The sequence below is a fragment of the Vipera berus genome (assembly GCF_964194415.1).
Source record: "Vipera berus genome assembly, chromosome: 4".
Lineage (NCBI taxonomy): Eukaryota > Metazoa > Chordata > Lepidosauria > Squamata > Viperidae > Vipera > Vipera berus.
The window spans coordinates 112686694-112698000 of NC_138206.1; positions in this window are offsets into that span (position 1 = coordinate 112686694).

The following is an 11307-nucleotide window of genomic DNA, read 5'->3' on the forward strand; positions in this document are numbered from 1 at the left end:
TATTTTGACTTGGACCTTATCCATAATTAATTTTCATTTTTATGGATATCACATTATTTTCCAGTGAGGAGCTACACTGAATAACTGAATATTTGGTGAATCTTTAAAAAGATCTTCCTCCTCTTCCTCCTCCTCCTCCATCTCCTCCTCCTCCTCCTCCTCCTCCTCCTCCTCCTCCTCCATCTCCTCCTCCTCCTCCTCCTCCTCCTCCTCCTCCTCCTCCTCCTCCTCCTCCTCCTCCTCCTCCTCCTCCTCCTCCTCCCTATTTTCCAGAAAGCAAGAATTCCTCTTTAAATGGTATGGTATTGCAGTCTTGGGAAGATGACATCTCAGCAAAAATGAGAACAAATGACAGTGCTATCACCAACGAGACAATATATTATTTTAAAATATGTGAAATGATCCATGCTAGATCCTGTGACAGTTAAGTCTTGAGAATGAAACAGCCTCCTCCCTTCCCCCTCCCCCAGGTAGTTAACTCATTCCAGGATATGGCAAAGTGAAAACTCTTTATGAATTGCCAATGAAAAGACAAGGAGATAAGTTGTAACAACAAGAAGGAGCCCCCCCCCCCCCGTATGCTGGGCGGAGAGAGTTCGGATTACGCTCAAAAATCCTGTCACTAAAGCGTTTGAAATTAGACCGAAGTGAAGCTGAGATCACCCGGGTCTTGGAATTTACCCCTCTAGATGAGAAGTATTAAATTTTTATAAAGTTTGGAAAGGTCCATATTAATTAGCACAGAAACCCATGCAAAACAGGTTTTGGAAAGCCGCTAAGCTTGACCTTTAAATCTCTAAACCCATTGGAAGTCTAACTATCTGATTTTTTTTCCCCAAATAACTTTCGTATATGGCTTATGCAGAGAATAGGGAAGATGACCACAACAGAGATATGCAGGCTCCGTTATCTATGCAAAAGGGGCTAAAACATTTTTTTTAAAGTCCAGAACATCCTGATAATGTTCAGAAGGAACTGAGGCAAATGTGTCCCTGATTCACTGGAATACAAAAAGAAGAGGACTTCCAGAACAATCAATTTGACTCTTGAATTTTACTCTTCTTCTGTTATTACAATCTCCATTAGCTTTCCTGGGGAATTGATTTTCTGGTCTGGTCTACTTGGTGCGGCCCGGAGGCTATTACCATGTCCATTAAAGAGACCGGAAGATAATGAGATGCAAAATTAAGGAGAAACTTCCTAACAGTGAGAACAATTAATCAGTTTGCCTTCAGAAGTTGTGGTTGCTTCATCAGTGGAGGTTTTTAAGAAGAGACTGGACAACCATTTATCTGAGATGGTATAGGTCAGTGATGGCGAACCTTTTAGAGACCGAGTGCCCAAACTGCAACCCAAAACCCACTTATGTACCATTGGGTGCTGGGTGGGTGTGGCCCATTGGGTGGGCGTGGCTGCGGTGGTAACGGCAGACTGGGTGGGACTGAAAAGTTCAATCAATCAATTCCAACTTTGCAAGACCTTTTTTTTTCCCGCGAGAAGTTGAAATTGATTGATTGAACCTTTTTTTTTTGCACACGGCAATGGAGGCCTAAAGCGAAAAGGTTTTATAAAACCCAGCTGAAGGCCTAGGACTGGGGCGACGGTGCATGCGTGCCCATAGAGAGGGCTCTGCTTGCCACCTATGGCACGCAGAGCCATAGGTTTGCCACCACGGGTATAGCGTCTCCTGCTTGAACAAGGGGTTGGACTAGAAGACCTCCAAGGTCCCTTCCAGGTCTATTCTGATTGATTGAAAATATGGGATTCTCACTTGGACTTCCAATGTTTACTGGTGTTCTAATTCCATCAGACCAGGATATCTTCTTTTTTGTGCATTTAAGGAAAAAAAGGCAATAAAGTCTATATATATATTTATTGAATATGGGTTATCACTTTCCCCTGTCTTCACAAGAAAGTCTTATGGCTCTCTAGCATCTGTCTTCGGCATTCTTATTCAAAGGGTTCAATTAAATCAAACGTGCTGGTTCTACAGTATGTTTGATATTATCAGACCTCGTCATTACGAAGGTCTCCTGCTCTTTTAATATCAAGTTCCTTTGCAAATCCAACTTCTTCCGTGTCTCCCTTCACAGCTATAAGATCTACAAGTGTGTCCTTTAATATAGGTGCCCTTTTGTTCTACATTCCTATATGAATATTGCCATCAAGAGCAGCATTATACAATGTAATGAGAAGGAAACATGTCCTTTAAAAATTAGCAATGACTGTCCCCAGGCTAAAAACGAACAAGTCGGTTTCCAACCTTGATGGCAAGTGAAGAGAGAATAAATACTCATTGCTCTTAAGGCGTTATCAGCCGTGCAATAGCCACCCGGCACAGTAATAAGAGTTGCAGGTAATGGGTGATTTCTCTTTAAGTAATTTCCTGTTTGCCTCCAAATGAATCTTGCAGAAATTGTCTAAGACTGCAATCAAGTATTATGTTACATGCACAGCGGGAGAGAAACATAATCCTAAACTTTCATACAAGTTAATAGGGGATGATTTCTTTTGATATTTAAGTTGCACTGAAATAACGATATTTCGGTGAGTTATACAGGAATTCATAGGAGAACATTGAGACGTATGCACATGCTAATATTTAGCTTACAAATGAGAACAATATTTAGAAGCATAACATTAAAATAGTGCCCAAATGACTTTCTTCTCCTTAAATTCACTCTGACCTTATATTTCTACAACAGTATCTGCCTTAAAATAGTTGGAATATAGCCTACTTTTTTATAATAAAATGCACCCTTTCCTGTCCCAGTCAGAAAGAACTTTTTATGGAAATTTCAATCCGAATATTGCTGGAACGGACCTTAGAGGTCTTCTAGTCAAACCCCCTTCTCAAGTAGGAGACCCTATACGATTTCAGACAGATGGCTGTCTAGTCTTTTCTTAAAAACCTCCAGTGATGAAGCACCCACAACTTCTGAAGGCAAGCTGTTCTATGGGTTAATGGTCCTCACTATTAGGAAGTTTCTCCTTAATTCCAGGTTGCTTCTCTCCTTGAATAGTTTCCATCCATTGTTTCTTGTCTTACCTTCTGGTGTCTGGAAAATAAGTCCCCTCGTCTTTGTGGCAGCCCGTCAAATACTGGAATGCTGCTATCTAAATGGAGTTTTCTTCAAACTCAGTGCTTGTTAGGTATATTAGATAGTATGAGTTATTTGGCAGTCAGAAGGTTGTCTCTGAAAAGTTCAATTTTTTTTTACAAATTTTGGAGGAAAGGTAATGTCGCAATAGCAATAGCACTTAGACTTATATACCACTTCATAGTGCTTTACAGCCATCTCTAAGCAGTTTACAGAGTCAGCATATTGTCTCCAACAACCTGGGTCCTCATTTTACAGACCTTGGAAGGAAGGAAGGCTGAGTCAATCTTGAATCGGTCAGGATCGAACTCCTGGCAGTGGGCAGAGTCAGCCTGCAACACTACATTTTAACCACTGCACCACCACAGCAGTAATATGCTTCCTGCAATTCTATAAGGGTTTGTCCAGATTGCCTCTGAAATACCTTCTAGGTCTATAATCCCATAAATATCTTATGATCTCCTAAACTAAAACTTGCTTCCCCCTGTCATAATTTGGATGGTATTCCTCAAAAATTTATGATGTCTGGTTTCATTACTCTGAAGAAATTCTTAGGGACAAGTTAACTAAAATTTCTCTCTGCACTTCTTAGTAACCCATAGAGAATAAATGAACTGGAAATTTTATACCAGAACCTTTTGTACTGTTAGGAAGGTATATAGAGTAGTGGCCAAAATTGTAGAAACCTTTTGGGAAAAGTGCATTTTTGAGGTTGAATAGCTAATAGCACCACTTTGTTTTTTTGAGGAGTAGTAGTACTATAAAATTATATATCAATGGAAAGATAAGTTAATCAATAATGTAATGCAACAAAGTTTGTTCAATTATCTGTACTGTATTCTATGAAACGTTATAGCCAATAACCAGAAAAAGGAAGCAGGTAGCTTTCCTTCATCTAATTGTAGCCAATGAGCATGAGTATTTAGAGACCCAATCAGGTGTCATCTTGTTTTGGCAATGAGCCAATCAGATCACAGTAGGATTCAGTTATCAATGTCATGTATTGAAGCCAAGAGGAGGACATTTGTCAGTGTGTTATGTGATCGCTATCAAGTTGGTTGTTTTTTTTTCTTTCCTTTCATTTAGTGAGCTTGTAAAACATAATACAATTAAATTAATGGTGCGAAGAGTTGACTGGTTGCCCAGAAAGTAATATAAAATAGTATTATTAAGTGAAAAAGGCTACAGTTATAAAGAAATTAGAAGAAAAATTGGTGGAAACTTAACAATTTTGGCCACTGCTATAATCTTCATATCAGTAAAGTCCGGGGAGGAAATGTTTGAGAAAGAGATGTACATTTCTTAGACACCACCTTCTATGATTTATCTTCAATTTCCTAGAAGAGATCTAGTTAAGTGGTAGAATATGAATGGGCATGTTTACCTTTCATTTATGAACACTTTAACTTCTTTATTTCTCCAAGCATTCTTAACATAATTGCACATTTTTTTTTTGGGGGGGGGGCTTTCCATTACATAAATCATTGAATGCTGTTCAAAACTGTTTTCACATTCTCTTCCTTTATGCCCATTTCTCATTCACTCTGTTGGAACTTTGATGATGATCATGATCATGATCATAATGATAATGGTGATGATGATACAGAGGAAGAACAATCCCATCCTATAATCTGTTGGTCCAAAGTCATGGTTCTGACTGATGAACTCAACCAAGCAAACATCTTCAAGGCATTCCAATCTCTAAATGTAAAACTTTATCGAGTGCACCAATTCAGCACATTATGAAAGAAAAACCAGCTGTGGGATCTGGCCATAGTAAAAGCGTAGAATTCTTCCTCCTCCCTCTTGGTCAAGTCACATCACCCAATCAAACAGGAAAATATTGTGATGATAAAGTATCATCAAGTTTACCAGATCCTTGGTAGAATGTCCTTGAATCTCACGGTTTGGCCTTGCAGTTCACATTCCAATCCCTTCCCTCCCTCCAGGTTTGTTGGCAAATTGAGAAGCAATATTTTTCACACCTGCAAGGCTGTGCTTCAAAAACTTTACATCCTATTTGTGTATAAGACAATCTTTGCAGTTTTGCATTATGAATATTTTTTCTAATCAACTGAGGCCCGATTAATCTTAGAATTAATCAGACATTAATTGTAAAACTTAATAAAAACAGCCTGAGAACATCTCCCTTCTCCCCAACAATCTAATATATTTTTTTTTTATAAAACAAACCAGTATTCTCAATAGCTTTAATGAATTATCTTGCCATTGGCTATGCAATTAATATCAGCTGAACCCCGATGGATTATCATTTTCCCACTTTGGGGGAGGGGGTTAATAATTGTATTGAAGTTTTTAATAAAATAAAAACTAACACAAACTTTTCTTTTTTACTACTGTTCAATCATGTCCATTTCTTGAAAACTGACTGGACAAGCCCCTGCAGTTTTCTGGACAATGTTTTTCAGAAGCAGTTTGCCATTGCCTCTTTCCTAGGGCTCAAAGAAAGTGACTGGGTCTTAAGTTAGCTAGCTGCCTTCATGCCCAAAATGGGATCAAAACCCATGGTGTCTCAATTTCTAGTCTGACGCCTTACACCAGATTGGCTCTGTAGTACAAACTAAACTAGAATAAAAAAAGAAGAAAAAAAGTTCAAAAGGTACAGAAAAATGAGGAAAAAAGAGAAACAGTAGGAGAAAATAGCCACAAAGATAATAATAAAGAAGTTGCTTTCAACTTTCATTATACTAAGCATAAACTAACCTTGCAGTTTTTTTTGTAGTTACAGATTTTGTTTTGGTTTTTTTTTTAAAAAAAAAATCTCCCCATAGCCTAGATTTTTCCAAAATTATCATCTTTTCAATCCTTGTTCAGCTAAAAGTCTATAAGGATGTCTGTAACTATCCAACAAATAGTTTATCCCTGGTCTAACAGTCTAACATTAGGTGACTCCTTTGTGTTCTGCACAACCTTGCTTTAAAACACACCTATGGCTTCATGTGATTTGATTTTTAATCACCCTAAAATATCCAGTTTGGTCAGCGACTATAATAAATTACAGAATACAAAAATTTAGATTTGAATTAGTAATTTTGGAATTCCATGGGCACATTATGTCAAAATTAGGGAGACTGGAAACTAGTGGGTTTTCTTGTTTGTGTACTAAGCAATGTTGATGTAGAGTATCACAATCTCTTGTTGTAATGCTGTAATGTTTAAAATCTTTTCTTACATACATTTTTAAATTGCTATTGCTATAAACTGCCCAAGGTTGTGATACATAAAATGGGCAGCCATATACATATCTTAAATAAATAATAATACACTCTTGCCTGTGGAATGAAGTCTGGCAAAATCTTTTTTTAAAAAAATGCTTGAATGGACATTCCAGGTCAATAATAACTGCTGAATTGTACATGTGGAATCCCTACCTGAGTATTTTTATATATACTGCATTAGTATATACCAGGGGTGTCAAACTCAATTTCATTGAGGGCCGCATCAGCATTGCGGTTGCCCTTAGGGGGCCGGGTGGGTATAGCCAGGGTGGGTGTGGCCTACTGGCTGGGCGTGGCTAGAGTGTGTATGGCCTACTGGGTGGGCGTGGCTAGCTCTGCATTGTTTGCATCAAGGGTGCCTATGGGGGCCTGGGCAGGAGTGGGACAGATCTGAGGGTCTCTGGCAGAAGGAGGGTCTCTGGGCCAGGGCCAAGGCAGTGGGGGCCGTTACCTCACTGTTTCCAGGATGGCTTCACGGGCCACATGAAACCACTTCATGGGCCAGATCTGGCCCCCGAGCCTTGTGTTTGACATGTCTGGTATATACCAAACAAGGTTTTACAGGGTCTCCTCTATGGATAGAATAAGTCTCTTCCATTCAAGCCCTCAACAACTTCCCACTTCTAAAAGTCAAGTCTAAAAGTCAAGCTGTGTCAGACTGCCTATGATCTATTGTACCATTAAGACACTTATAAGGCGGAAGCCTGACTGCTTTTTTCATATTTGAATAGCATAGAATAGAGCTGGAAGGGACCTTGAAGGTCTTCCAGTTCATCCCATTGTTCAAGCAGGAGAACCTATACCATCTCAGACAAGTGACTGTCTAGCCCAGGGGTGTCAAATTGCTGGCCCGTGGGCCGGACACATCATCCAGAAGCCGCCCCTACCCCATTGCCAGCAATGGCAAAACCGTCCCAATACATTGTGCGATGTCACGTGACATCACAAGTTTGACATGTCTGGTCTAGCCTCTTCTTAAAAATCTCCAGTGATGGAGTGCCCATGATTTCTGGAGGCAAGCTGTTCCACTGATTAATTGTCCCCACTGTCAGGAAGTTTCTCCTTAATTCCAGGTTGCTTCTCTCTTTGATCATTTTCCAACCACTGTTTCTTGTCCTGCCCTCTGGTGCTTTGGTGAACAACGTGTCCCCCTCTTCTTTGTGGCAGCCCCTCAAATACTGGAATACTGCTATCATGTCTCCCCTATTTCCTTCTCTTCTTCTAAAAAGCATTGCTTTAAAATTAAATTATATAGGAAGCAGCACAATAAACTTAAGAAAAAAGAATAAAGGTAAAGGTAAAGGTTCCCCCGCACATGCGTGCTAGTCGTTTCCGACTCTAGCGGCCGGTGCTCATCTCCGTTTCAAAGCTGAAGAGCCAGCGCTTGTCCGAGGACGTCTCCGTGGTCATGTGGCTGGCATGACTAGACGCCAAAGGCGCACGGAACGCTGTTACCTTCCCACCGGAGTGGTCCCTATTTTTCTACTTGCATTTTTACGTGCTTTCGAACTGCTAGGTTGGCAGAAGCTGGGACGAGTAACAGGCGCTCACTCTGCTACGCGGCACTCAGGATTCGACCCGCCAAACTGCCAACCTTCTGATCGACAAGCTCAGCGTCCTAACCCACTGAGCCACCGCATCCCTTCAAGAAAAAAGAGTAGAGTTGGGTTAATGCATTCAAACCAATTTAAAGGCCGGGAAGAGAAAAACAAACAGCTTTACAGCGTGAATATAAGTCTGCAAGAGAACTGTGACGAAAGAAAGCACTCTTCATTTTTTTTTTTGCAGAGAGCTGTATATAAAGATCTCTAAAACAGGCCTTAAACAGTGAGGAAGTTCATTTGTGAGGAGTGATTATTGAGAAACATCCTTGACCATATAGAGAATGAGCAGTGGAATTCTGCCAAGAAACAAATTAGCATTTAATCGTTGGTTTAAATATGGCATAACGGGTACACTAAAACATGGACCAATGATTAATTATAATCTAGATTTGACATTTTTCATGAATTGTAATTTTTTTAAAAAGTTCCCAGAACTGAAGTGGGGAAAAAAATTGAAAACCTTTTTATATTTGACTCTGTGCAATATGTTTCAGTAATCTTTTATTTTAGCTAAATAAATTGTCTTTATAACAACAACAGCAATAGCACTTAGATTTATATTCCTCTTCGTAGTGCCTTACAGCCCTCTCTAATGTTTCTTAGCATATTTTCCCCAACAATATGAGTCCTCAACTAACCAACCTCAGAAGGATGGAAGCCTGAATCAACCTTGAGCTGGTGAGGATCGAACTCCAGACTGTAGGCAGAGTTTGCCTACAATGCTGCCTTCTAACCACTGTGCCGCCACAGCTGTTAATCTACATATTTTATTATTTAATTTCTATAACTGCCCGTAGTGATTCTGGGTGGCAAATAATTCCAAGTAAAAAATTAAAAAAAATAATGCAAAAATAAATATACACTGCACCCCCCAAAAAAAATATCAGCCAATCCCACCTCCCCCTCCCACACATAATTCATCTCCAGGCCTACCTTGGTTATATTTTCTTGGCATTTCTATGTTTGTTTATCATTCTAAACTGTTCTAACTAACATAGCCGGCATGTTTGAGGCATTCAGGGAGACCACTTTCATACATTTTTTAAAAAGGAGATGAAGAGTCACGAGGATCTATGTCTAAAGAGTATATTCTTTTCAACTTTCTCCACAAGTCTCAAACCAATTAACTTTAGTTCTTAAAAGTCTCCCACTTGAAGGTATCAACATGCAAGACCCAAGTTGTAGAAAATGAACCAGTCAAGAGGTTGTGAAGACAGCAATAAAATTAGAATGTCAGCTTGACTCTCTGTAGCTCCAACTAAGTCTTCAACAGTATTATTGGAAATAGGGTGGCTGAGATCCTAGGTCACGTTTTGAATTGTATATGGCATACTAAAGCTGTAAGAACTGTTAAACTGGGGAATGAGCTGAAAATTGCTCTGTTACTGATAATAACGAGCTCAAAAAACTTGGAGATATACTGTATAATGTATGATATTAGGAAAGGCCAAAGAATAAAGTTTTGTCATAGTAATGTAGCTAACTGAAGAGCACTGAAGACTGTGCACAAATGTTATTTATAAAAGATAGGAGTAAAGGTTGTAGAACAAGAGAGAAACCACCAGGAAAAAAAAAACATTGCAAATGTGAACTTAAAAAAGAAAATCGAACCTAAGGGGGGTCAGTAAGTTCTTGAGATAAAAATTTATTGGCACATTGAATAATAAAAAGGACATTTACTAAAAAGGCAAGATCTGTCACTGTAAAGAGAATCTATGTGTACTAAGCAACAGAACACTCAGAAAAAAGCATGGATGTTTTGAGGAAGTTGTATTGTAAAGCCAACACAATTTCAATCAAGAGGCAGCTATCAACAACGCAGTGTATTGCAGGGCATTTTTTTCAAAAAACAAAAAACAGCCACTCAGTGTAAAAATGATTGTGCTTGAATGGCAAAGTGCTACCGTCAATGAAACGTATTGCTTTAACAAATAGTATATACACAAATTTATATACAGATTCAATCTAGGGAATAGTTCTCACCCCAGTCATGAGGAATTGAAACAGCTTAGTTAATGAGTTAACATATTTGGATTCTATTATATCTATCTATCTATCTATCTATCTATCTATCTATCTATCTATCTATCTATCTATCTATCTATCTATCATCTATCTATCTATATCATTATCTATCTCTATCCCTATTTATGTCTACATCATATTTATTATTATGATTTATTTATTTATTTATTTTATTTTATTTATGGGATTTGTATGCCGCCCTATCTCCCAAAGGACTCAGGGTGGCTAACAACGATAAAAACACAAAATACAAATATTAAAAGGTATTAAATAAAATTATCCCATAAATAGTCCGATTAAAAACACAATAAAACAAAATTAAGAAAACCTCCCTTCCATCAGTCCAGGTCGGCCTGTTGAAAAAGCTATGTTTTAAGGTCGCGACGAAAGGAACAGAGATCTGGGGCCATCCGGAGCTCCAAGGGGAGTTGATTCCAAAGGGCAGGTGCCCCCACAGAGAAGGCCCTTCCCCTGGGGGTCGCCAGTCAACATTGTCTGGCCAACAGCACCCTGAGGAGGCCCAAAGGCCCACAGGGCGATGGGCAGTTGTTCCTGGCAGCAGATGGTCCTGCAAATATCCTGGACCTAAGCCATGTAGGGCTTTATAGGTAAGAACCAGCACCTTAAATCTCACCCAGAGGACAACCGGTAACCAATGCAGCTCACACAGGAGGGGTGTAATATGGGAGTATCGGGATGCTCCCATCACTACCCGCGCAGCCGCATTCTGCACCAGCTGGAGCCTCCGGGTGGTCTTCCAAGGGCAGCCCCATGTAGAGAGCATTGCAGTAGTCTATACGGGAGGTAACGAGCGCATGAGTAACCGTACGTAGGGCATCTCGGTCCAGATAGGGCGCAACTGGCGCACCAGGCAAACCTGGGCAAATTCCCCCCTGGCCACGGCTCCTATATGATGTTCTAAACTGAGTCATGCATCCAGGAGGATGCCTAAGTTGCACACACTTTCAATGGGGGGGGGGTAACACCTCTCCTCCCATAACCAAAGATGGAATATCCTGGATTACTCGAGATGCTGGTACATATAGCCACTCGGTCTTGGCCGGGTTGAGTTGGAGCCTGTTTTTCCCCATCCAGACTCGTACCGCTTCCAAGCAACAGGACATCACCTCGAGGGCATCACTGGGTTGGTTCGGGGTAGAGATGAAAAGCTGGGTATCATCAGCATATTGATGGTACCTTACTCCGAAACCACGGATGACCTCACCCAGCGTCTTCATATAGATGTTGAACAGGAGGGGAGAGAGGACTGACCCCTGAGGCACCCCACAAGTGAGAGGCCTCAGGGTTGACCTCTGCCCCCCTGCCAACACCGACTGC